Source organism: Balaenoptera physalus (assembly GCF_965194825.1).
Source record: "Balaenoptera physalus genome assembly, chromosome: 15".
NCBI classification, from domain to species: Eukaryota; Metazoa; Chordata; class Mammalia; order Artiodactyla; family Balaenopteridae; genus Balaenoptera; species Balaenoptera physalus.
This window is the reverse complement of record NC_138894.1, coordinates 72,500,948-72,527,630: the sequence shown is the minus strand read 5'-3', so window position 1 is coordinate 72,527,630 and position 26,683 is coordinate 72,500,948. Positions and strand designations below refer to the sequence as shown.

Genomic DNA, 26,683 nt, shown 5'->3' with positions numbered 1-26,683 from the left:
TCCAGAGACGGGCGCGAGCCGCGGCTATCAGCGCGGACCCCAGAGACGGGCACGAAACGCTAAGGCTGCTGCTGCCGCCACCAAGAAGCCTGTGTGCAAGCACAGGTCACTATCCACACCGCCCCTCCTGGGAGACTGTGCAGCCCACCACTGCCAGGGTCCCGTTATCCAGGGACAACTTCCCCAGGAGAACGCACGGCGCGCCTTAGGCTGGTGCAACATCACGCTGGCCTCTGCCGCCACAGGCTCACCCCGCATCCTCTGTACCCCTCCCTCCCCCCGGGCTGAGTGAGCCAGAGCCTCCGAAGCATCTGCTCCTAAACCCCGTCCTGTGTGAGCGAACAACAGATGCCCTCAGGCGACCTACACGCAGAGGCGGGGCCAAATCCAAAGCTGAACCCCGGGAGCTGTGCAAACAAAGAAGAGAAAGGGAAATTTCTCCCAGCAGCCTCAGGAGCAGCGGATTAAATCTCCACAATCAACTTGATGTACCTGCAGCTGTGGAATACCTGAATAGACAATGAATCATCCCAAATTGAGGGGGTGGACTTTGGGAGCAAGATATATTATTTTTCCACTTTTCCTCGTTTTCTGAGTGTGTATGTGTATGCTTCTGTGTGAGATTTTGTCTGTATAGCTTTGCTTTCACCATTTGTCCTAGGGTTCTGTCGGTTTTTTGTTTTTTGTTTTTTTTTTTTTACTTAAAAAAAAGAATCTGCCTGCTAATGCAGGGGACACGGGTTCGAGCCCTGGTCTGGGAAGATCCCACATGCCGCGGAGCAACTAGGCCCGTGAGCCACAACTACTGAGCCTGCGCGTCTGGAGCCTGTGCTCCGCAACAAGAGAGGCCACGATACTGAGAAGCCCACACACCGCGATGAAGAGTGGCCCCTGCTTGCCGCATCTAGAGAAAACCCTCGCACAGAAATGAAGACCCAACACAGCCAAATAATAATAATAATAATAAATTTTTTTTTAAAAAACACTTTTTTCCTTAATAATTTTTATTTTTTATTTTAATAACTTTATTTTATCTTACTTTATTTTATTTTATTTTATTTTATTTTATTCTCTTTCTTTCTTTCTATTTTTTCTCCCTTTTATTCTGAGCCATGTGGATGAAAGGCTCTTGGTGCTCCAGCCTGGCATCAGGGCTGTGTGAGGTGGGAGAGCCAACTTCAGGACACTGGTCCACAAGAGACCTCCCAGCTCCATGTAATATCAAATGGTGAAAATCTCCCAGAGATCTCCATCTCAACACCAAGACCCAGCTTCACTCAATGACCAGCAAGCTACAGTGCTGGACACCCTATGCCAAACAACTAGCAAGACAGGAACACAGCCCCACCCATTAGCACAGAGGCTGCCTAAAATCATAATAAGGCCACAGACACCCCAAAACACACCACCAGACGTGGACCTTCCCACCAGAAGGACAAGATCCAGCCCCATCCACCAGAGCTCAGGCACTAGTTCCCTCCACCAGGAAGCCTACACAACCCACTGAACCAACCTTAGCCACTGGGGACAGATTCCAAAAACAACAGGAACTACGAACCTGCAGCCTGCGAAAAGGAGACCCCAAACACAGTAAGATAAGCAAAATGAGAAGACAGAAAAACACACAGCAGATGAAGGAGCAAGGTAAAAACACACCAGACCTAACAAATGAAGAGGAAATAGGCAGTATACCTGAAAAAGAATTCAGAATAATGATAGTAAAGATCCAAAATCTTGGAAATAGAATAGACAAAATGCCAAAACATTTAACAAGGATGTAGAAGAACTAAAGAGGAACCAAGCAACGATGAACAACACAATAAATGAAATTAAAAATACTCTAGACGGGATCAATAGCAGAATAACTGAGGCAGAAGAATGGATAAGTAACCTGGAAGATAAAATAGTGGAAATAACTACTGCAGAGCAGAATAAAGAAAAAAGAATGAAAAGAACTGAGGACAGTCCCAGAGACCTATGGGACAACATTAAACGCACCAACATTCGAATTATAGGAGTCCCACAAGAAGAAGAGAAAAAGAAAGGGACTGAGAAAATATTTGAAGATATTGTAGTTGAAAACTTCCCTAATATGGGAAAGGAAATAGTTAATCAAGTCCTGGAAGCACAGACAGTCCCATACAGGATAAATCCAAGGAGAAACATGCCAAGACAAATATTAATCAAACTATCAAAAATTAAATATAAGGAAAACATATTAAAAGCAGCAAGGGAAAAACAACAAATAACACACAAGGGAATCCCCATAAGGTTAACATCTGATCTTTCAGCAGAAACTCTGCAAGCCAGAAGGGAGTGGCAGGACATATTTAAAGTGATGAAGGAGAAAAACCTACAACCAAGATTACTCTACCCAGCAAGGATCTCATTCAGATTTGACGGAGAAATTAAAACCTTTACAGACAAGCAAAAGCTGAGAGAGTTCAGCACCACCAAACCAGCTTTACAACAAATGCTAAAGGAACTTCTCTAGGCAAGAAACACAAGAGAAGGAAAACACCTACAATAACAAACCCAAAACATTTAAGAAAATGGGAATAGGAACATACATATCGATAATTACCTTGAATGTAAATGGATTAAATGCTCCCACCAAAAGACACAGGCTGGCTGAATGGATACAAAAACAAGACCCATATATATGCTGTCTACAAGAGACCCACTTCAGACCTAGAGACACATACAGACTGAAAGTGAGGGGATGGAAAAAGATATTCCATGCAAATGGAAATCAAAAGGAAGCTGGAGTAGCAATTCTCATATCAGACAAGATAGACTTTAAAATAAAGACTATTACAAGAGACAAAGACATAATGATCAAGGGATCAATCCAAGAAGAAGATATAACGATTGTAAATATTTATGAACCCAATATAGGAGCACCTCAATACATAAGGCAAATGCTAACAGCCATAAAAGGGGAAATCGACAGTAACACAATCATAGTAGGGGACTTTAACACCCCACTTTCACCAATGGACAGATCACCTAAAATAAAAATAAATAAGGAAACACAAGCTTTAAATGATACATTAAACAAGATGGACTTAATTGATATTTATAGGACATTCCACCCAAAAACAACAGAATACACATTTTTCTCAAGTGCTCATGGAACATCCTCCAGTATAGATCACATCTTGGGTCACAAATCAAGCCTTGGTAAATTAAAGAAAATTGAAATCGTATCAAGTACCTTTTCCGACCACAATGCTATGAGACTAGATATCAATTACAGGAAAAGATCTGTAAAAAATACAAACACATGGAGGCTAAACAATACACTACTTAATAACAAAGTGATCACTGAAGACATCAAAGGGGAAATCAAAAACTACCTAGAAACAAATGACAACGGAGACACAACGACCCAAAACCTATGGGATGCAGCAAAAGCAGTTCTAAGAGGGAAGTGTATAGCAATACAAGCCTACCTCAAGAAACAGGAAACATCTCAAATAAACAACCTAACCTTGCACCTAAAGCAATTAGAGAAAGAAGAACAAAAAAACCCCAAAGTTAACAGAAGGAAAGAAATAATAAAGCTCAGATCAGAAATAAATGAAAAAGAAATGAAGGAAACAATAGCAAAGATCAATAAAACTAAAAGCTGGTTCTTTGAGAAAATAAACAAAATTGACAAACCATTAGCCAGACTCATCAAGAGAAAAAGGGAGAAGACTCAAATCAATAGAATTAGAAATGAAAAAGGAGAAGTAACAACTGACAGTGCAGAAATACAAACGATCATGAGAGATTACTACAAGCAACTCTATGCCAATAAAATGGACAACCTGGAAGAAATGGACAGATTCTTAGAAATGCACAACCAGCCGAGACTGAACCAGGAAGAAATAGAAAATATGAACAGACCAATCACAAGCACTGAAATTGAAACTGTGATTAAAAATCTTCCAACAAACAAAAGCCCAGGACCAGATGGCTTCACAGGCAAATTCTATCAAACATTTAGAGAAGAGCTAACACCTATCCTTCTCAAACTCTTCCAAAATATTGCAGAGGGAGGAACACTCCCAAACTCATTCTACGAGGCCACCATCACCCTGATACCAAAACCAGACAAAGATGTCACAAAGACAGAAAACTACAGGCCAATATCACTGATGAACATAGATGCAAACATCCTCAACAAAATACTAGCAAACAGAATCCAACAGCACATTAAAAGGATCATACACCATGATCAAGTGGGGTTTATTAAAGGAAGGCAAGGATTCTTCAATATATGCAAATCAATCAACGTGATACACCATATTAACAAACTGAAGGAGAAAAACCATATGATCATCTCAATAGATGCAGAGAAAGCTTTCGACAAAATTCAACACCCATTTATGATAAAAGCCCTGAAGAATGTAGGCATAGAGGGAACTTTCCTCAAAATAATAAAGGCCATATATGACAAACCCACAGCCAACATCGTCCTCAATGGTGAAAAACTGAAACCATTTCCAGTAAGATCAGGAACAAGACAAGGTTGCCCACTCTCACCACTATTATTCAACATAGTTTTGGAAGTTTTAGCCACAGCAATCAGAGAAGACAAAGAAATAAAAGGAATCCAAATCAGAAAAGAAGAAGTAAAGCTGTCACTGTTTGCAGATGACATGATACTATACATAGAGAATCCTAAAGATGCTACCAGAAAACTATTAGAGCTAATCAATGAATTTGGTAAAGTAGCAGGATACAAAATTAATGCACAGAAATCTCTTGCATTCCTATACACTAATGATGAAAAATCTGAAAGAGAAATTAAGAAAACACTCCCATTTACCATTGCAACAAAAAGAATAAAATAGCTAGGAATAAACCTACCTAAGAAGACAAAAGACCTGTATGCAGAAAATTATAAGACACTGATGAAAGAAATTAAAGATGATACAAAAAGATGGAGAGATATACCATGTTCTTGGATTGGAAGAATCAACATTGTGAAAATGACTCTACTACCCAAAGCAATCTACAGATTCAATGCAATCCCTATCAAACTACCACTGGCATTTTTCACAGAACTAGAACAAAAAATTTCACAATTTGCATGGAAACACAAAAGACCCCGAATAGCCAAAGCAATCTTGAGAACGATAAATGGAGCTGGAGGAATCAGGCTCCCGGACTTCAGACTATAATACAAAGCTACAGTAATCAAGACAGGATGGTACTGGCACAAAAACAGAAATAGAGATCAATGGAACAGGATAGAAAGCCCAGAGATAAACCCATGCACATATGGTCACCTTATCTTTGATAAAGGAGGCAAGCATATACAGTGGAGAAAAGACAGCCTCTTCAATAAGTGGTGCTGGGAAAACTGGACAGGTAGAAGTAAAAGTAGGAAATTAGAACACTCCCTAACACCATACACAAAAATAAACTCAAAATGGATTAAAGACCTAAATGTAAGGCCAGACACTATCAAACTCTTAGAGGAAAACATAGGCAAACACTCTATGACATAAATCACAGCAAGATCCTTTTTGACCCACCTCCTAGAGAAATGGAAATAAAAACAAAAATAAACAAAGGGGACCTAATGAAACTTAAAAGCTTTTGCACAGCAAGGGAAACCATAAACAAGACCAAAAGACAACCCTCAGAATGGGAGAAACTATTTGCAAATGAAGCAACTGACAAAGGATTAATCTCCAAAATTTACAAGCAGCTCATGAAGCTCAATAACAAAAAAACAAACAACCCAATCCAAAAACGGGCAGAAGACCTAAATAGACATTTCTCCAAAGAAGATACACAGATTGCCAACAAACACATGAAAGAATGCTCAACATCATTAATCATTAGAGAAATGCAAATCAAAACTACAATGAGATATCATCTCACACCGGTCAGAATGGCCATCATCAAAAAATCTACAAACAATAAATGCTGGAGAAGTTGTGGAGAAAAGGGAACACTTTTGCACTGTTGGTGGGAAAGTAAATTGATAGAGCCACTATGGAGAACAGTATGGAGGTTCCTTAAAAAACTAAAAATAGAACTACCATACAACCCAGCAATCCCACTACTGGGCATATACCCTGAGAAAACCATAATTCAAAAAGAGTCATGTACCAAAATGTTCACTGCAGCTCTACTTACAATAGCCAGGACATGGAAGCAACCTAAGTGTCCATCATCGGATGAATGGATAAAAAAGATGTGGCACATATATACAATGGAATATTACTCAGCCATAAAAAGAAACGAAATTGAGTTATTTGTAGTGAGGTGGATGGAGTTAGAGTCTGTCATACAGAGTGAAGTAAGTCAGAAAGAGAAAAACAAATACAGTATGCTAACACATATATATGGAATCTAAGGAAAAAAAAAAAAAAAAGGTCATGAAGAACCTAGTGGCAAGACAGGAATAAAGACACAAACCTACTAGAGAATGGACTTGAGGATATGCGGAGGGGGAAGGGTAAGATGTGACAAAGTGAGAGAGTGGCATGGACATATATACACTACCAAACATAAAATAGATAGCCAGTGGGAAGCAACCGCATAGCACAGGGAGATCAGCTCTGTGCTTTGTGACCACTTAGAGGGGTGGGATAGGGAGGGTGGGAGGCAGGCAGATGCAAGAGGGAAGAGATATGGGAACATATGTATATGTATAACTGATTCACTTTGTTATAAAGCAGAAACTAACAACAACAAAAAAAGGTACGAAACTCTATATTAAGGGTCATGCAAAAATACACAAACAAAAGGAAGAGATAAACTCTTTTTTTGAAAGATAAAAAAAAAAAAAAGTCACATGTACCCCAATGTTCACTGCAGCACTATTTACAATAGCCAGGACACGGAAACAATCTAAATGTCCATCAACAGGTAAATGGATAAAGAATATGTGGTACATATATATCACAGAATATTACTCAGTCATAAAAAGGAACAAAATTGGGTCATTTGTAGTGATGTGGATGGACCCAGAGTCTGTCATACAGAGCGAAGTAAGTCAGAAAGAGAAAAACAAATATATGTGTAATCTAGAAAAATGGTACAGATGAACCTATCTGCAGGGCAGGAATAGAGACATAGACGTAGAGAATGGATGTGTGGGCACAGCGGGGGAAGGGGAGGGTGGGATGAATGGGGAGATTAGGTTTGACATAAATATACTACCATGTGTAAAATAGATAGCTAGTGGGATCCTGCTGTATAGCACAGGGAGCTCAGCTCTGTGCTCTGTGATGACCTAGAAGGGTGGGATGTGGTGGGGAGGGAGGTTCAAGAGGGAGGAGATTATGCATACATAGAGCTGATTCACTTCATTGTACAGCAGAAACTAACACAACATTGCAAAGCAATTATACTCCAATAAAAGAAAAAAAGAACCATCAGATGGCACTTATTAACTGCCAACATTATTTAGAAGATTTTGCTACTTTGATTTTGTTTAAGAGAGTAAAGATCTGGGCTCCTTAGGAAAATGGTGGATTCCACATCTGGGGAAGGAAATGTAAAATTAAGCCTGGAACATGGTATACCAGTTGCAGTGGTTAATTTAATATGTCAACTTGACTGAATCATGGGGTGCCAGACGTTTGGTCAAACATTATTCTGGGTGCACCTGAGGGTTTTTCTGGATGAGATTAACATTTGAATCTGTAAAGAAGTAAAGCAGGACTTCCCTGGTGGCACAGTCGTTAAGAATCCGCCTGCCAATGCAGGGGACACAGGTTCGAGCCCTGGTCCAGGAAGATCCCACACGTCGTGGAGCAACTAAGGCCCCGTACCACAACTACTGAGCCTGTGCTCTGGAGCCCGCAAGCCTCAACTACTGAGCCCGCACGCCTAGAGCCCGTGCTCCGCAACAAGAGAAGCCACCGCGATGAGAAGCCCATGCACTGCAACGAAGAGTAGACCCCGCTCGCCCCAACTAGAGAAAGCCCGCACGCAGCAACGAAGACCGAACACAGCCAAAAATAAATAAATAAATTCATTAAAAAAAATAAAAAGAAACAAGTAAAGCAGATTGCCTTCCCCAATCAGTTGAAGGCCTGAATAGAACAAAAAGGCTGACCCTCCCACAAGTAAGAGGGAATTCTGCATAAAGCCTTCAAGCTGGTTTTTCCCCTCCCTTCAGACTCAAACTAAAACAATTGCTGCCCCTAGGTCTCAAGCTTACTGGATTCTTGACTGGAACTACACCATCTTCCTTCCTGGGCCTCCAGCTTGCCAACTGCAGATCTTGGGACTTGTCAGCCTCCAAAACTGCATGAACAAATTCATTATAATAAGTCTCTTTATATACATTTATATATATATATATATATATAAATATATATAGATACATCTATAGATATATATATCCTACGTCCTATTGGTTGCGTTTCTCTGGAGAATACAGACTAATACACCAGAAAGCAAGAAAGCCGTCAAAGACTATTAGGGCCATGTCAAAAGGACATAAGAGCCAGCTTAATGAGGCTCCCACTGGCTAAAGGTGAGACAATTTGAGTATCTTTTATTTTTTTATTTATTCTTTTTTTTTTTTTTTTGGCTGTGTTGGGTCTTCCTTGCGGTGCACGGGCTTTTCATTGTGGTGGTTTCTCTTGTTGCGGAGCACGGGCTCTAGGTGCGCCGGCTTCAGCAGTTGTGGCATGCTGGAATCAGTAGTTGTGGCTCAAGGGCTCAGTTGCTCCGCAGCATGTGGAATCTTCCCGGACCAGAGATTGAACCTGTGTCTCTTGCATTGGCAGGCAAATTCCCAACCACTGAGCCATCAGGGAAGTCGCGAGAATCTTTTAAATCTATGAGTTTACAATGACACTTGAAGAAAGAAATTTGCTGGTTACCTTTGGATACTGCTAGGGATCCAACTCATTATTTTGATAACTGGTAAATAAAGAAAAAGAATCAAGCATTACTCATCTCACTTTTTCTATATGAATTTTTCCTTTGGGTAGCCAAAAAAATTGAGGATAGAAAATATCCCTTTAAAGAAGTATTACAGATAATAAATGAAGGTAGAATGATAAAAATATCACCACTTTATAAGCCCTAACGAATTAATAGATCTAAACAATGATCATGAATGACTACCAACATCACCAAAATAGACAACCGGGCGTGCCTTACTTGCTGACAAAAAAAAAAGGCTAAACCTGATGAAGTCTCTAGATCTGTGCTGTTCAATACAGGAGTCACTAGCCACATGTGGCTATCGCGCACTTGCAAGGTAGCTAATCCTAATTGAGATGTGATGTAAGTGTAAAATACAAACCAGATTTCTAAGATTTAATACCAAAACAATGTGAAATATCTCAATAATTAAATAGGCTATGCGTTGAAATGATAACATTTTGGATATAATGGATTAAAAAAATATGTAAAAACCAATTTCACCTGTTTATTTTACTTTTTTTTTAAGTGTATACCATAAAAATTTCAAATAACCAATATGTGGCTAAAATTTATGGCTTTCATTGTATTTATATTGGACAGTGCTGCTCTAGATCTAATTACCAAAATTTATGTAATACTGGGAGAGAAATATATGTTGAACACCACCACAGAGATGCAATTACCAAAATCCAGTCTATGGGAATCACTAAAAATCACAATATCCAGTTTCTTCAACAACACAGTAACAAAATTGCAAGGGGGGGGGAAAGAAAGAATGAGTAAGATAGAGGAGGAATGTGTAGATCTAAAAAGACAATGTCAGGAACATGACAAGGATGCCCCTCTCTCATCACTGTTTTTCAACATTGTACAAGAAATTTTACCCAACACATTAAGACAAGAAAAGGAAATAAAAGTATACAGATTGGGAAGAAAGAACAAAAATTGGTCTTCTAAGCAAATGACATGATCACCTATGGAGAAAATCCAAGAGTCAACCAAAAAACTCCTGAAATTAAAAAGCGGGGGACTTCCCTGGTGGCGCAGTAGTGAAAAATCCACCTGCCAACACAGGGGACGTGGGTTAGAGCCCTGGTCCGGGAATATCCCACATGCCGCAGGGCAACTAAGCCCGTGCGCCACAACTACTGAGCCTGCACTCTAGAGCCCACGAGCCACAACTACTGAGCCCACACGCCACAACTACTGAAGCCCATGCACCTAGAGCCCGTGCTCCACAACAAGAGAAGCCACTGTGATGAGAAGCCTGCGCACCACAACGAAGAGTAGACCCCGCTCACCAAAACTAGAGAAAGTCCGCATGAAGCAACAAAGACCCAACACAGCCAATAAATTAATTAATTAATTTTAAAAAATAATAAAATAAATAAAAATAAAAAACGATTATAGCAAGGTTGCAGGACAGGCTAAAATTAAAAAGTCAATTGCTTTTCTACATACCAGCAATGAACAAGTGGAATTTGAAATTAAAACACAATACTATTTACAGTACCACACCCAAAAAGGAAATACTTAGGTATAAATCTAACAAAATATGTATAAGATCTATATGAGAAAAACTACAAAACTGATAAGAAGCCTCAATATTGTCAAGATGTCAGTTTTTCCCAACTTGACCTATAGATTCAATGCAATCCCAATCAAAATTCCAGCAAGTTATTTTGTGGATATCAACAAACTGATTCTGAAGATTATATGAAAAGGCAAAAGACACAGAAGAGCCAGTACAATACTGAAGGAAAAGAACAAAGTTGGAGGACTAAGAACTGACACTACCCACCTTCAAGACTTAATATAAAGCTGCAATAATCAAGTGTGGTATTGGTGAAAGAACAGACAAATCAAGTAATGGAATAGAATGGAGAACCCAGGAAATAATCCACATAAATACAGTCACCTGATCTTCAACAAAAGAACAGAGGCAATACAGTGGAGAAAAGATAATCTTTTCAACAAATGGTGGGGGAACAAGTGGACATCCAGGGGTTATATTGTAAAGCTCTGTGCCTTCTGCTCAATTTTGCTATGAAGATAAAACTGTTCAAAACAAAATCTATTTTTAAAATAACAATAAAATAATAATTTTTAATAAGAGAAATATCAACCAATTGCAATGTATATAGCCCTTACTTAAATCCCACCTTAAAAACAGTTTTAAAAGAAATTATGACAATCAGGAAAATGTGAGCGTTAACTGGAAATGAGGGAATTAATGGTTTTTTAACAGTGATAATATTACTATGGTGATGTTTTAAATTTTTTAAAAATAGTTTCTCTCTTTTAGAAGTATATACTGAAATGTCTGCATATGAAGTGTTATGCTGGGACGTGTGTTAAAGTAATGTGGGGGGAATACGATGTGGGGGGCAACCATAAATGGTATAGACAAAACACACGGGTAATGGGCTAATAATTTTGTAGTTCCATGTTAGGTAAATGGAAATTCATTGTACTGTTCTCTCCACTTCATTAAAGTCACAGATTTTTAGAGTTGGAAAGAACTTTAGAAATCAGAACACCATAAACATGAGGGAAAGAAATGGAGACAAAGCCAGAAATACCTGAGTGTGTGACTTGAACAAAAAACTTTCTGACTTTGTTTCAGCTTTTTTTTTTTTTTTTAATCAGCCACGCTGCACACATGTGAGATCTTAGTTCCCCAACCAGGGATGGAACCCGTGCCCCCTGCAGTGGAAGCACGGAGTCCTAACCACTGTACCGCCAGGGAATTCCCTTGTTTCCTCTTCCATAAAGATGAGGATAAAACACTTGCCTTACATGGGGTGGTTTAACATTAATTGGAATAACACATATAAAAACATATGTTTCCTTAAAACCAACTCTTTTAACCCTTTCCTAAAGTACTAAACAAACACTAGCTCAACTGGCCCAATTTTATTTAAAAAGTGAGAAAATAAAGAAAATCTCCAAACTCCACATGCAGTTAGCTCCTCTTTCCTAATACCATCCCTTCATTGCCAGTTTATACCCTACATTCCCAGTTTATACAGAGTATCTATGCTCTGTGTACCCTCTTGCTTATATGCAGACTTATTTTAATACAAACTTGCTGGTCACCAGACAGTGATAGTTACTGCTACTGGTTATTTGGTGATTATCTTTAGAGTTCAAAACAAACACCCTTCTTTTGAATAATGGATGATATTTACAACCTTCTTCTCTCATAACTGTTTGCCATTAAAACTAACACAATATTGTAAATCAACTACACTTCAACTTTTAAAAATTCCAACAACAGCAGCAGCAGCAGCAGCAACAACTAGGCCTAATATTCATCTCCCAAAGAAAGCTAAACCACTTGTTGCTAGCTCTACATGCATTTCAAGAATCTCACTTATATTGTTTTAGCTAAAATTTATTAAAGATTTAAGTTAAAAATCTTTGAAAAGAATATTACATTTATGCAAAACAACCTAACTTAGTAAATGCGGCCACATGTAAATGCTATAAAACCAATATTCTGTCAGCAGTTATTTCTGGGTGTCAAATTATGGTTACTTATTTTGGTCATCTCTATACATTCTAACTTTTTCTTTTTTAAAGGTTTGGTTTTTTTAACTTTATTTTCTTTTAAGTAAGTAAGTTATTTATTTTTGGCTGCGTTGGGTCTTCATTGCTGCGCGTGGGCTTTCTCTAGTTGCAGCCAGCGGGGGATACTCTTCGTTGCAATTTGCGGGCTTCTCACTGCGGTGGCTTCTGTTGTTGCGGAGCACTGGCTCTAGGTGCGTGGGCTTCAGTAGTTGTGGCATGCGGGCTCAGTAGTTGTGGCACGTGGGCTCTGTAACTGTGGCTTGCAGGCTCTAGAGCACAGGCTCAGTAGTTGGGGCACATGGGCTTAGTTGCTCCACAGCATGTGGGATCTTCCCAGAGCAGGGATCAAACCCGTGTCCCCTGCATTGGCAGGCGGATTCCTAACCACTACGTCACCAAGGAAGTCCCTTTTTCTTCAGTAACTAAGTATTTTTATAATGGGAAAAAAGCTTTGTATAAATATAGGATAATGCAGGACTTCATTCAATAAAGGAAGAAGAAAAATAATGAATACTAAATTGTTTTGTAGTTATCAGCACAATTTCACTAAATGAAACTGCTATGTAAAAAATATTAATATGGGTTTCCCTGGTGGCGCAGTGGTTAAGAATCCGCCTGCCAATGCAGGGGACATGGGTTCGAGCCCTGGTCCGGGAAGATGCCACATGCTGCAGAGCAACTAAGCCATGAGCCACAACTACTGAGTCTGCACTCTAGAGCTCGCGAGCCACAACTACTGAGCCCACGTGCCACAGCTACTGCAGCCCTCATGCCTAGAGCCCATGCTCCACAACAAGAGAAGCCACCACAATGAGCAGCCCGCGCACCGCAACAAAGAGTAGCCCCCGCTCACTGCAACTAGAGAAAGCCCACGTGCAGCAATGAAGACCCAATGCAGCCAAAGTCAAAAAGAAATAAAATAAATATTTTTTTAAAATGTTAATATAACAGGTCCCAATCATTTGGTAATCAATAGTATCTCTTTCTAATAAAAATATAATTCCTTAATAAAACTTAATGGGTTTTTAATGTGTTAGTGTTTAGCAGAGGGTTTTAAATTTTTGACTTGCTGTTTATGTATGTTCTGAAAACAGTTATTATGAAATTACTGTTCTGACCTCTGTTCTCAAGTCTTATCTTGGAGAGCCATCTGAGGCCTCAGAACAATGAGGGACTGACCAGGATGATAAGGTAATAGGAATCAAACTCACAAGTGCCAGTCAACAGTCAAGACTCCTGCCTCTGTGTCTCAATCTCTGGTCCAAGAGCCACATTCAAGAGAACTGCTGATGTACTTAATAAAAATTCAGACCCCCCCCGCAACAAAGCCTAACTCAAAAAGACTGAATCAGAGTATACAGGAAAGTATCAAGCCTAAATCTGGCAAATAAAAGCACTTCATTGAAGATTATTCTATTTCTTCCTATAATCCTTAAATATCTTCCCCACCAGCCAACCCATGAAACCAACTCACCTCATTTAAACAGTTCCAGGTATCTCATCTTGTGAAGTACCTGATTCTCCCTCACTTGGCAATAGGATGCATCTGCAGCCCTGAGCTCTGCCTGGCTTCAGTTAACACCAAGGGGCCCAGGGCTGCCTACACCCAAGCAGGGCTGACTGCATACAGCTTCTACCCTGGGATCACCAACTCTACTCAGGAACTCTCATGCTGATCTCCTGACCTGGAAGTCTCTGAATCTTGCACTGCCTGCTACCCTATCGGTATCAGCAGATTTCCATCTTCTGGTAGCAAACCTTCCAGTTATTTGGTTCTGCTCTGTTAGGGACCAATTGTAGCATGATAAATCCTCCAAGTGCCTCAGATTAATTACAAAGGAGGTCTCCTCCTCTTTCACTTTTTATCTTCTTGATTACAAAACTACCCTCAACTTCATATTCTTACATTCCAAACTCCATGCTTCCCCCCAAATTACTGACATATAAACTGTTTTGTTTCATAATTTAATCTCTATTTGTTTTTTGTTTTCATCCTAATTTTATTTTCAGTGTCCATAATAGATAGAATTTTAGATAGTAAATACATTTTCTCTCTAAACAGGACATTTCCATTCCAAGTTTTTAACCCTTTCTCATAATCTAGAATATACTAGAGTCCTGGTTCAGTTTAGTACAGTATATTCATAATAACAAAATTTTAAATTTTAAACTAAAAAAAATGGAAAAATATGGGTTCATAAACTACTAAAAAATGTAAAATACTGAACAATTTGATTTGCTCTTACATACACGACATACTTTTATTAATATTTACTAATAATGTTTACATAAATGTTATAAACAATTCAATACCATCTATCTTTTATATAAGGAAAAGCTAGTTATTACATCCAGTTAGCCATTTAAAACTGTATTAATTACACAGGAAACTTTCTGGCAGGATTCCTAATACCCAATATTTCAACAGAAAGTTTTGTACATGTTAGACTTATGGTTAAGGGAATACAGCAGGCTACAAAGCCATATATATATATATGAAATATATATAAAATTTATATATATATAAAAACTTAAATGATCCCATTTTTATACACAGGCATAGAAAAAAGCTAAGAAAGGTTCTTTTAGGATGACAGGTTATTTACTTCTGCTTCATATTTATATTTTCTTAATTTTCTTTAATATACCTGAATTACCTTTGTAATAAAAATAACACAAGTTTGTTTTTCTTTTTCATAATTTTCAACAGAAGGAACAGTTCTCTTCCTGGGCCCTCACAACATTTTTACATTCAGTATATTAGTCCTATTACTGTACTTGAAAATGTAGTTTGTTTTAAAGAGTTAACATTAGTTTAGCTGATCCCAGCCTCTTTCATATTTTAGACCACTGCTCAAGCAGTTTTATAGTTAAGTTTGTTTTTACTGATTCATCCATTTAACCAAACATTTATTAAATACCCATTCAATGCCAGACACTGTTATATAGCCTGGTTTCCTAATGAGTCTTAGGGAATCTGTCTGTTAACATCTTTCTTGACCAAATAGTATAATCCTCAGTCACACTCAGAATGTGCTATCATGCTCATCAGGATCAAGTAAAAAAAATACTGTAGACGCACAACCAAACGCTTCTTAATTACATGCACCCCAGTGTTCACTGTAGCACTATTCACAATAACCAAAACATGGAAACAACGTAAATGTCCATCAACAGATAAATGGATAAAGAATATGTGGGGCTTCCCTGGTGGCGCAGTGGTTGAGAGTCTGCCTGCTAATGCAGGGGACACTGGTTCGAGCCCTGGTCTGGGAAGATCCCACATGCCGCGGAGCGGCTGGGCCCGTGAGCCACAGCTGCTGAGCCTGCGCGTCTGGAGCCTGTGCCCCGCAACGGGAGGGGCCGCGATAGTGAAAGGCCCATGCACCGCGATGAAGAGTGGCCCCCACTTGCCGTAACTAGAGAAAGCCCTCGCACGAACCGAAGACCCAACACAGCCAAAAATAAATAAATAAATAAATAAATAAAGTAGCTATTAAAAAAAAAAAAAAAAGAATATGTGGTACATATATACAATGGAATACTACTCAGCCATAAAAAAGAATGAAATAATGCCATTTGCAGCAACATGGATGGACCTGAAGATTAGCATACTAAGTGAAGTAAATCAGAGAAAGACAAATAGCGCATATATCATTTATATGTGGAATCTAAAATATGACACAAACTTATCTATGAAACAGAAACAGACTCACAGACATAGAGAACAGACGGGGTGGGAAAAGGATGGATTGGGAGTTTGGCATTAGCAGATGCAAACTATTATATATAGAACGGATAAACAACAAGGTCCTACTGTGTAGCACAGGGAACTATATTCAACATCCTGTGATAAACCACAATGGAAAAGAATATGAAAAAGAATATATATATATGCATAACTGAATCACTCTGCTGTACATTAGAAATTAACACAACATTGTAAATCAACTATACTTCAATTTAAAAAATTACTGCTAAGTATTCATTTTGATTCTATCCTGAATGAAATTGTTTTCTTAATTTCCTTTTTGGATTGTTCATTGTTAATGAATAGAAATACAACTGCTTGTTGTTTCTTTTTTTTAATTTTTATTTTATATTGCAGTATAGTTCATTAACAATGTTGTGTTAGTTGCAGGTTGCTTTTTGTTTCTTGCTCTTGTATCCTTTATTAGCCCTGATGGTTTTAATGTGGATCCTTTATCATGAATTTATCAAAATTAAAAACTTTTGGGGGGGACTTCCCTGGTGGTCCAGTGGCTAAGACTCCACGCTCCCAATGCAGGGGGCCTGGGTTCGATCCCTGGTCAGGGAACTAGATCCCACGTACCGCAACTAAGAGTTCGCATGCCGCAACTAAAGATCCCACATGCCGCAACTAAGACCCAACACAACCAAATAAATAAATAAATAAATAAATCTTTTAAAACTTATGTACATGAAAAGATATTGTCAAGAAAGTGAAAATACAACCTACGGAATGGGAGAAAATATTTGCAAATCGTGTATCTGATAAAGAATTAATAGCTAGAATACATAAAGAACTCTTAACAATTCAACAATAAAAAGACAAACAACCCAATTTTGAAAACATGCAAGACCTGAAAAAACATTTCTCCAAAGACAATATACAAATGGCCAATAAGCACATAAAAAGATGCTCAACATCATTTGTGATTTGGAAACGCAAATCAAACCACAGTGAGATACCACTTCACACTCATTAAAATGGCTATTTAAAAAAATTAAAAGAGGACTTCCCTGGTGGCGCAGTGGTTAAGAATCCACCTGCCAATGCAGGGGGCGCGGGTTGGAGCCCTAGTCCGGGAAGATCCCACATGCCGCAGAGCAACTAAGCCCGTGCGCCACAACTACTGAGCCTGCGCTCTAGAGCCCACAAGCCACAACTACTGAGCCTGCGCTCTAGAGCCCGCGAGCCACAACTACTGAAGCCCGTGCACCTAGAGCCCGTGCTCCGCAACAAGAGAAGCCACTGCAATGAGAAGCCCGCACGTCACAATGAAGAGTAGCTCCCCATTGCCGCAACTAGAGAAAGCCCACGTGCAGCAACAAAGACCCAAGGCGGCCAAAAATAAATAAATTTATTTTAAAAAATGAATAAAATAAAAAGAAGAAAATAACAAGTGATCAAAGATGTGGAGAAACTAGAATCTTCATATGTTGTTGGGGCTGTAAAATGGTGCAGGCACTGTGGAAAACGTTTTGCCATTTCCTAAAGAAATTAAACATAGATCTACCATATGACCCAGCAATTCCACTCCTAGGTAAAAACCCAAAAGCACTGAAAACAGGTATTCAAAAAAATAGCTGTGCATAAATGTTCATAGCAGCACTATTCACAAATGCCAAAAGATGGAAACAATTCAAATGTCTATCAATGAATGAATGGATAAGCAAAGTGTGATATACATACAACAGAATATTATTTCACCATAAAAAAGAATCACGTACCAATACATGCTATAGAGTGGATGAACCATGAAAACACACCAGACACAAAAGGTCACAAATTGTATGGTTCAATTTATATGAAATACCCCGAAGAGACAGAGACAGAAAGCAGATTGGTGGCTGACAGTGGCTGAAGATAGGCAGGAATGGGTGTAATTGCTTAATAGGTATGGCGTTTGCTTTTGGGATTACGAGGATGTTCTGGAACTCGATATAGGTGGTAGTTGCACAACATCGTGAGTGCATTAAATGCCAATGAAACATACAGTTTAAAATGGCTAATTTTATATTATCTGAACTTTACCTCAATAAAACAAAGACAATTTAGACAAATCTTCATTCATAGTATGATAAAAATGAAAAGTCAGTAAATCAGAAAGTGCTAATTATTCTCTCCCTCTACCTCCAATCTTTTGTACCTGCTTAATATCATGGAGAGCCATAAAATATACTACCTTGCTCTGTAATACTAAATAAGGGCAATTTATTTACTCACTCCGTTGTTTTTTGTTTGTCTGCTGTACCACACAGCATGCAGGATCTTCGTTCCCTGACCAGGGATTGAACCCATGCCCCCCGAGAGTGGAAGCGTGAAGTCTTAACCACTGGACCGCCAGGAAAGCCCCTACTCACTATGTTTTTACCTGACACTCAACAAAGAAGCAAGGTCAGTGTATCACATCATTTGCAGTTAACAATTTAAATATGTGAAAATTAATTTCAATTAACAATATTGGTTGGAAAACTATACTTTCAGTTTTCATATTCAAAACATGATTGTTAAAAAAAATATGGCATGTACCTAACAAGATAATTTGTGTAATGGATATTAAAAGTGTTACGCACTTTTCTAATGACTCAAATTGGCTTCTAAGTAAAAATTAAAACACATGCACATGCATACACATTTGTTTTCTCATGGCTTCAACACCTCTAGAAATCCAGCATTTCAAACTACAAAACACCAGCAAACTTATAAAAAAATCTATGGACAGATATAGAATACCAAAATCTAAATCAACTCAATCTTGTGTTTATAACCACATGCCACAGAGAAAAATAAAACAATGGTCATGAGTAATATAAATAGGTAGTGAAATCATAAATGTACCAAGGGGTACATTGATTTTTCTTAAGCCAGAATAGGAACACCATAAAAAAATAAGGTTTCTCCCATTGAAACAGTCTGCAGTAGGAAAGTAAAACTAATGTAAAAAAATAAACACCAACACATTTGGCAAGTATAATGACTCCTAAATTATGCATTCCCCTGGGACAACGCTCCTTTAACCAGACAAAGCTGGTGTTTGAGGAAAATTCTCGTGTCCAGATCTGTGTGACAGAGAGAGGAGTCAGCAGTTAATGCATATACAATAGGGTCTTATCGGGCCAGTTCAGGGAAAGCCGAAACACCTAAACCCATGCCCTACCACACAGACATACAGGAGATGCCACCTAGATTTAAAGAACACTTAGCTTACACATCCTTTAATGGTTATCTAGAAAAAGGCAGTAGTGCCCTAGTTCCATTTCTTCCCCACCCTCTATGTGGGCTGAGTACTAAAAAACAAAGCGGTTTTGCCTAGAAACAAACTGTCTCTAGAAACAAACTGTCTCTAGAAACAAACTGTCTCTAGAGAGACTGAAAGAAAAGGAAAGGAAGCAAGTACAATGCAATGATGAGCTGAGAAACGAGTCTATATCCCAAAACACATTTAAATGTGACAGAAATTTAAAATGCTGAAAATAATGTCAAACAAATACATTATAATGACCTAGCATTAGTGGTCACATTTCTAAAAATTACTAAACATATATACTCACATACTAAAATTATGAAGAGACAATTTAAAAAAAGAACCCACAATGTCCAAAAAGTTGAATTGTGCATGCAAACCACTTTCTCTTTAAGTGGCCCATAAATTGGTAATAAGGTTAAGTTTAACTACCATCTGGACTCTTTTTTTTTTCCTTTCTCTTTTTCTTTTTTTTTTTTTTTTTTTTTTTTTGGCCACACCACGCAGCATCTTAGTTCCCCAACCAGGGATTGAACCCAGGGCCACAGCAGTGAAAGCGCCGGGGCCACAGCAGTGATAGCGCCGAGCCCCAACCAATAACCACTGGACCACCAGGTAACTCCCTCCATCTAGACTCTTAATATAGATAATTTCAATTACTTTTAATAAATATTTCTCCTAAGATTAGTGCTCCCCCAACTAAACACTAAATAGGAGAATGATAAAGTGGCAACTGAGGAAGCAAATTCTCAATTTGCTTTAAAAATTTTATATAAGAGTTCAAAGTAGAAAAAACATTAATGAACAGTGCAAACAAGCTGAAGTCAAAGCTTTCCTCATGTACGTTCCAAATTTAGAAAGTATAAGTCAAACCTATAAAGGCTATATGTTTAAAATTAATATAAGGTATTCGAGAAACCGCTTTGAAGTATAAATAATTAAATATATCAAATATCCATTTCTAAATACTCACAATATTAATTCCTATGATCATATTCTTGCTATTTATACAAACCAACACAAAATACACCTTTTTCTCCTTTCAGAGTTCCAACCTTTCACTCCCTGATGAAATTAAACACCAAAATCTTCCACAAGAATATAAATTTTCAGATTGTAAACTTAAGATTTATAATGAGAAAGGATAAACAAAATGTAAACATTTATTAAAAAAACATACTGATATTGCCATATATAGCTTTTTATCCTGTTTTTCACTAGCAAGCAATTATTGAGCTCCCTGTCTGTATAAGACACTACAAAAGGTATCGGTGACAGCCACTTGCATCTAGAGGCTTATCTAGTTGGGAAAACAGCTAAACAAAACAAGGAGGATATACACAATGCCTAATGAGGGATTAAAGAGTTCTGAAGAAGGAAAAATGCTGGGAGGGACTTCCCTGGTGGCGCAGTGGTTAAGAATCCACCTGCCAATGCAAGGGACACGGGTTCGAGCCCTGGTCCGGGAAGATCCCACATGCCACTGAGCAGCTAAGCCCGTGTGCCACAACTACTGAGCCTGCGCTCGAAAGCCTGCAAGCCACAACTACTGAACCCCGCTCCCCACAACTAGAGAAAGCCCGCATGCAGCAACAAAGACCCAATGCAGCCAAAAACAAATAAATAAATAAATTTAAATCATGGCTCTTCATTCAATGTTTATTACAAACATTTTAATTTTTGGTCAAAATTTTTTGAGTTCTCTCTGCCATATCACATGTATTCCCACTATAATTAGAATAAAACCCAAATCATTTTACCAGCCCTCCAAGAGTCTATATGATGTAGCCCTAGCCTCCTTCTCCAACGTTCTTTACTGTATTTTCAGCCATGTATTCTAACTAGAAATCTCTCTCCCCAAGAACTTCACAGCATTCTGCACTTCAACTTACTTCTACCTCTACAGAAAGGTCTCTTCTAATCCCCATCCATAGTTATTTCTCCCCTACTCACTTCTGTATTACCTCTTCACCATAATCAAATGCAGAGACAAGTAGTACCAAGTACAGTTATATAAGGCATAATATTAAATAACCCTGCCAATCTGGTCACAGCTGACTAGAACAGGAATGGGGGTCTACACCCAAGAAGAGCCCATTTATAGGCTGGCCAACAGCCGAGAAAGTAGCCTCAGGAGTCAAAGAATTCTACACAAAGCAGAGATGGAGACCAGATAACTAAACAGTCAGTTCCTTGGCTTCTACTTCTTATAGTTTTGTTTGTTTATTTATTTAGCATTGAAGTATAGATGATTTACAATATTGTGTTAGTTTCAGGTATGCAGCAAAGTGATTCAGTTATACTTTTTTTCAGATTATTTTCCATTATAGGTTACTACAAGATATTGAATATTGTTCCCTGTATTTTACAGTAAATCCTTGTTGCTTGTCTACTTTATGTATAGTAGTTTGTATCTGTTAATCCCATATTCCTAATTTATCCCTTCCCCCCTTCTCCTTTGGTAATGATGTTTGTTTTTTATGTCTGTGAGTCTGCCTGCTTTGTATATAGATTCATTTGTATTACTTTTTAGATTCCACATATAAATGACATCATATAAATTTGTCTTTCTCTGTCTGACTTCACTTAGAATAACATTCTCTAGGTCCATCCATGTTGCTGCAAACTGCAATACTTCATTATTTTTTATGGCTGAGTAATATTCCATTTTACACACACACACACACACACACACACACACACACACACACACGTGGGCATCTGAGTTGTTTCCAAGTCTTAGCTACTGTAACTAGTGCTGCTATAAACACTGGGGTGCATGTATCTTTTCGAATTAGAGTTAACACCATAAAACTCGTAGGCAAAACATTCTTGGACATAAATCACAGCAATATTTTATTAGATCAGTCTCTCAAGGCAAAAGAAATAAAAGCAAAAATAAACAAATGGGACCTAATCAAACTTAAAAGCTTTTGCACTGCAAAGGAAACCATCAACAAAACATCAAGACAACCTATGAAATGAGAAAAAGTATTTGCAAACGAAGGGCCCAACAAGGGCTTAATTTCCAAAACATACAAAGAGCTCATACAACTCAATATCAAAAAAACAAACAACCCAATGAAAAAATGGGCAGAAGACCTAAATAACCATTTCTCCAAAGCAGACATACAGATGGCCAACAGGCACATGAAAAGATGCTCATACCGCTAATTATTTAGAGAAATGCAAATCAAAACCACAATGACGTATCACCTCACACCAGTCAGAATGGCTATCATCAAAAAGTCTACAAATAATAAATGCTGGAGAGGGTGTGGAGAAAAGGGAACCCTCCTACACTGTTGGTGGGAGTGTAAATTGGTGCAGCCACTACGGAAAACAATATGGAAGTTACTTAAAATTAAAAATTGATCCACCATACAATACAGCAATCCCACTCCTGCACATATACCTGGAAAAGACAAAAACTCTAATTTGAAAAGATACATGCACCCCAATGTTCTCACGGTTTAAATTAATCAGAGGGAGTTCCCTGGTGGCCTAGTGGAATTCCAGGCTTTCACTGCCATGGTCCAGGTTCAATCCCTGGTCAGGGAACTGAGATCCCGCAAGCCGCATGGTACAGCCAAAAAATATAAATAAATAAAACAAATAAGTCAAATAGCATTAATTCAGAAGAAACAGACCCTGACTTACCGAACAGCAAAGCACTAGAGCAAAAGTATTCATCAGAATCACCTGTACAGCTTTTTTTAAAAATAATAATAATAATAATGATAAACAAAGCCAGAATCCTCATTCCTAGAAGAGTCTAACTGACTCAACAGATCTGGTATAGGGCTGCATGGACAATTCTTATATATAACCTCTGGTTGAGAACCTCTGTAGCAGGGACTGAGCCAAGGACACTTGTTGCTAAGAGGGCAACAAAATAACCGAGAGCTCCCTGGTTTCCTAAATGACTGCTCATTCCCTCAGCCACTCTCTGTCTTACTTATACCCTGTCATGCAACAGTTGAGATTTCTGTGTCCTTTACTTTCCCATAATAAATCTCCTTCATTTAAGGTAATCGAAAACTATATCTCTGGCTTATAACCTAAACAACACAGTATCCCACTTGTCCTGTGAAGACCAAATAATCCAGATGTTAAGAATAATCATCAGATAGATAGATGTTCTTCCTTACCACATTTGGTCTAATTTTCCAAATCACTGTGATATCTATGAATCTTGTACTCAAACTTCAAATATTTTTACCAACTGATAGCACAAACGAGAACCAAAGGCAAAAGCATTTCATTGACAAAACCGGTATCTAAGTCTACATATGAAATTCATGCACTTTATCCCCAGGAAAGTTCCCTAGAATTCAAGACTTATTTCACTCAATTCTAATAAATGTATGCTAATACCAAACACCCGATAGATGAGAAGCAACAACTCAGAAGGGAAAAAGAGACTGACTGCTACAAATTGGCCTGACAACATCTACAAGAAATGAGACATACACACAAACACATTTTTTTAAATAAACAAATTTTATGCATTTGCCAAACCCAGAGAACTGAAATCATAAAGAATGAACTTAAATGTACGCAAATTAAACAAACAAACAAAAAAATGTACCAGCATGTCAGGATATTCCAAGATGGAACAGAAATGGTGACAAATAAATCTAACTGTATTTATTTATAATTTATGACACCACCTCACCCAAGGGAGTAAGGGGAAAAGCAGCTGTAAAATTTAGTAACTTTCCAAAACCACTTAACTTTGGAAAATGATGTTTTCATTAGAAATTGTAAGGCTAAAGACAAAAGGAACTGTACATACACACTTTAGTTGGTAAATGTGTTTCACATAGAGATATGGGTTAACAATTCTAAGCCTGCTTTATATATATATATACTGGGGTTGAGCAAATGAGTAAACGGATGGTGGATGGTGGATAGGAGCCAGGTTTCTCACTATTGAAGAGGGAAGTTACAGATAAGCAAGGGGAAAAGAGTAAAAATGATGAATTAGAGTTGGAGAAATGAGTGTCAACTCATGCTTCGCTTAATAAAGAGAGAGATGGATAGATATAAAAATAGAGATATAGGTACATGAGTGAGTAAAAATAAATGTATTTCCTAGTTTTATCCAAAAACAGGACTTAGAAGCAATAACACCCAGTAGCAGTAAATACATCCCAGTGCCCAGATCTTAGCTCCTAAATACGATTACCATAAAAGAAAGCAAGAATCCTTGGAGAAATGTCACATTCTATGACTAGGGCAGTGCAAATACAACATAAGCAAGGAGTATCTTGTAGAAAGAAAGGAAGTGCTCAAAAAGCAAAAGCATGAGGCATGTCAAGGGAATGCAGGAGCCAACTTGAATGTGCTCCCAATGACCAAAGGTGGAAATATGTGAGCAACCAAAAATCTAGTGTGGGACAGGATTACCCTCCAAAGTATGAAGTAAATATACATGTGTCCATACTAATACAAGTGACTGAATAAATAAATGGGAAAATGGAACATATCTTCCTTAAAGAAGAGCCCAAAGTATTATATGTAGATACATACTCCTCCAAAAGTGTGGGCTAGACTTCAGTGACTCACATCCAAAGAACAAAACATGAAAAGGGGAAGGTAGTAATTTACAGTGGAGATAATGATGAAAAATCTGCAAGAGAAATTAAGGAAACACTCCCATTTACCACTGCAACAAAAAGAATAAAATACCTACGAATAAACCTACCTAAGGGGACAAAAGATCTGTATGCAGAAAACTGTGAGACACTGATGAAAGAAATTAAAGATGATACAAACAGATGGATAGATATACCATGTTCTTGGATTGGAAGAATCAACATTGTGAAAATGACTCTACTACCCAAAGCAATCTACAGATTCAATGCAATCCCTATCAAACTACCACTGGCATTTTTTTCACAGAACTAGAACAAAAAATTTCACAATTTGTATGGAAACACAAAAGACCCCGAATAGCCAAAGCAATCTTGAGAAAGAAAAACGGAGCTGGAGGAATCAGGCTCCATGACTTCAGACTACACTACAAAGCTACAGTAATCAAGACAGTATGGTACTGGCACGAAAAAAATATATAGATCAATGGAACAGGATAGAAAACCCAGAGATAAGCCCACGCACACATGGTCACCTTATTTTTGATAAAGGAGGCAAGAATATACAATGGAGAAAAGACAGCCTCTTCAATAAGTGGTGCTGGGAACACTGGACAGCTACATGTAAAAGAATGAAATTGGAACACTCCCTAACACCATACACAAAAATAAACTCAAAATGGATTAAAGACCTCAATGTAAGGCCAGACACTATAAAACCCTTAAAGGAAAATATAGGCAGAACACTCTATGACGTAAATCACAGCAAGATCCTTTTTGACCCACCTCCTAGAGAAATGGAAATAAAAACAGAAATAAACAAATGGGACCTAAACTGAAACTTAAAAGCTTTTGCACAGCAAAGGAAACCATAAACAAGACGAAAAGACAACCCTCAGAATGGGAGAAAATATTTGCAAATGAAGCAACTGACAAAGGATTAATCTCCAAAATTTACAAGCAGCTCATGCAGCTCAATATCAAAAAAACAAACAACCCAATCCAAAAATGAGCAGAAGACCTAAATAGACATTTCTCCAAAGAAGATATACAGATTGCCAACAAACACATGAAAGGATGCTCAACATCACTAATCATTCGAGAAATGCAAATCAAAACTACAATGAGGTATCCTCTCACACCAGTCAGAATGGCCATCATCAAAAGTCTACAAACAATAAAAGCTGGAGAGGGTGTGGAGAAAAGGGAACCCTCTTCTTGCACTGTGGGTGGGAATGTAAATTGGTACAGCCACTGTGGAGAACAGTATGGAGGTTCCTTAAAAAACTAAAAATAGAACTACCATATGACCCAGCAATCCCATTACTGGGCATATACCCTGAGAAAACCGTAATTCAAAAAGAGTCAAGTACCACAGTGTTCACTGCAGCTTTATTTACAATAGCCAGGACATGGAAGCAACCTAAGTGTCCATCGACAGATGAATGGATAAAGAAGATGTGGCACATACATACAATGGAATATTACTCAGCCATAAAAAGAAACGAAACTGAGTTATTTGTAGTGAGGTGGATGGACCTAGAGTCTGTCATACAGAGTGAAGTAAGTCAGAAAGAGAAAAACAAATACCGTATGTTAACACATATATATGGAATCTAAAAAAAA

At 38.1% G+C, this 26,683-nt stretch overlaps 1 protein-coding gene across 5 annotated transcripts in view; it reads right to left on the bottom strand.

Annotated features, from left to right (window-relative positions):
* Positions 1–26,683, bottom strand: part of MEMO1 (mediator of cell motility 1) — a 134,917-nt gene that overhangs the window by 90,050 nt on the left and 18,184 nt on the right. Inside the window, exon 1 of one of the 5 annotated variants that reach the window (XR_014254110.1) lies at positions 8,177–9,871. The exons of 2 other annotated variants lie outside the window; for them this stretch is intronic. The gene's annotated coding sequence lies outside the window, so the exon portion shown is untranslated. Of the gene's footprint in view, positions 1–8,176; positions 9,872–26,683 lie in introns of those variants that run through there. 2 more of the 5 variants (XM_082427002.1, XM_082427003.1) reach the window with 2 other exon arrangements.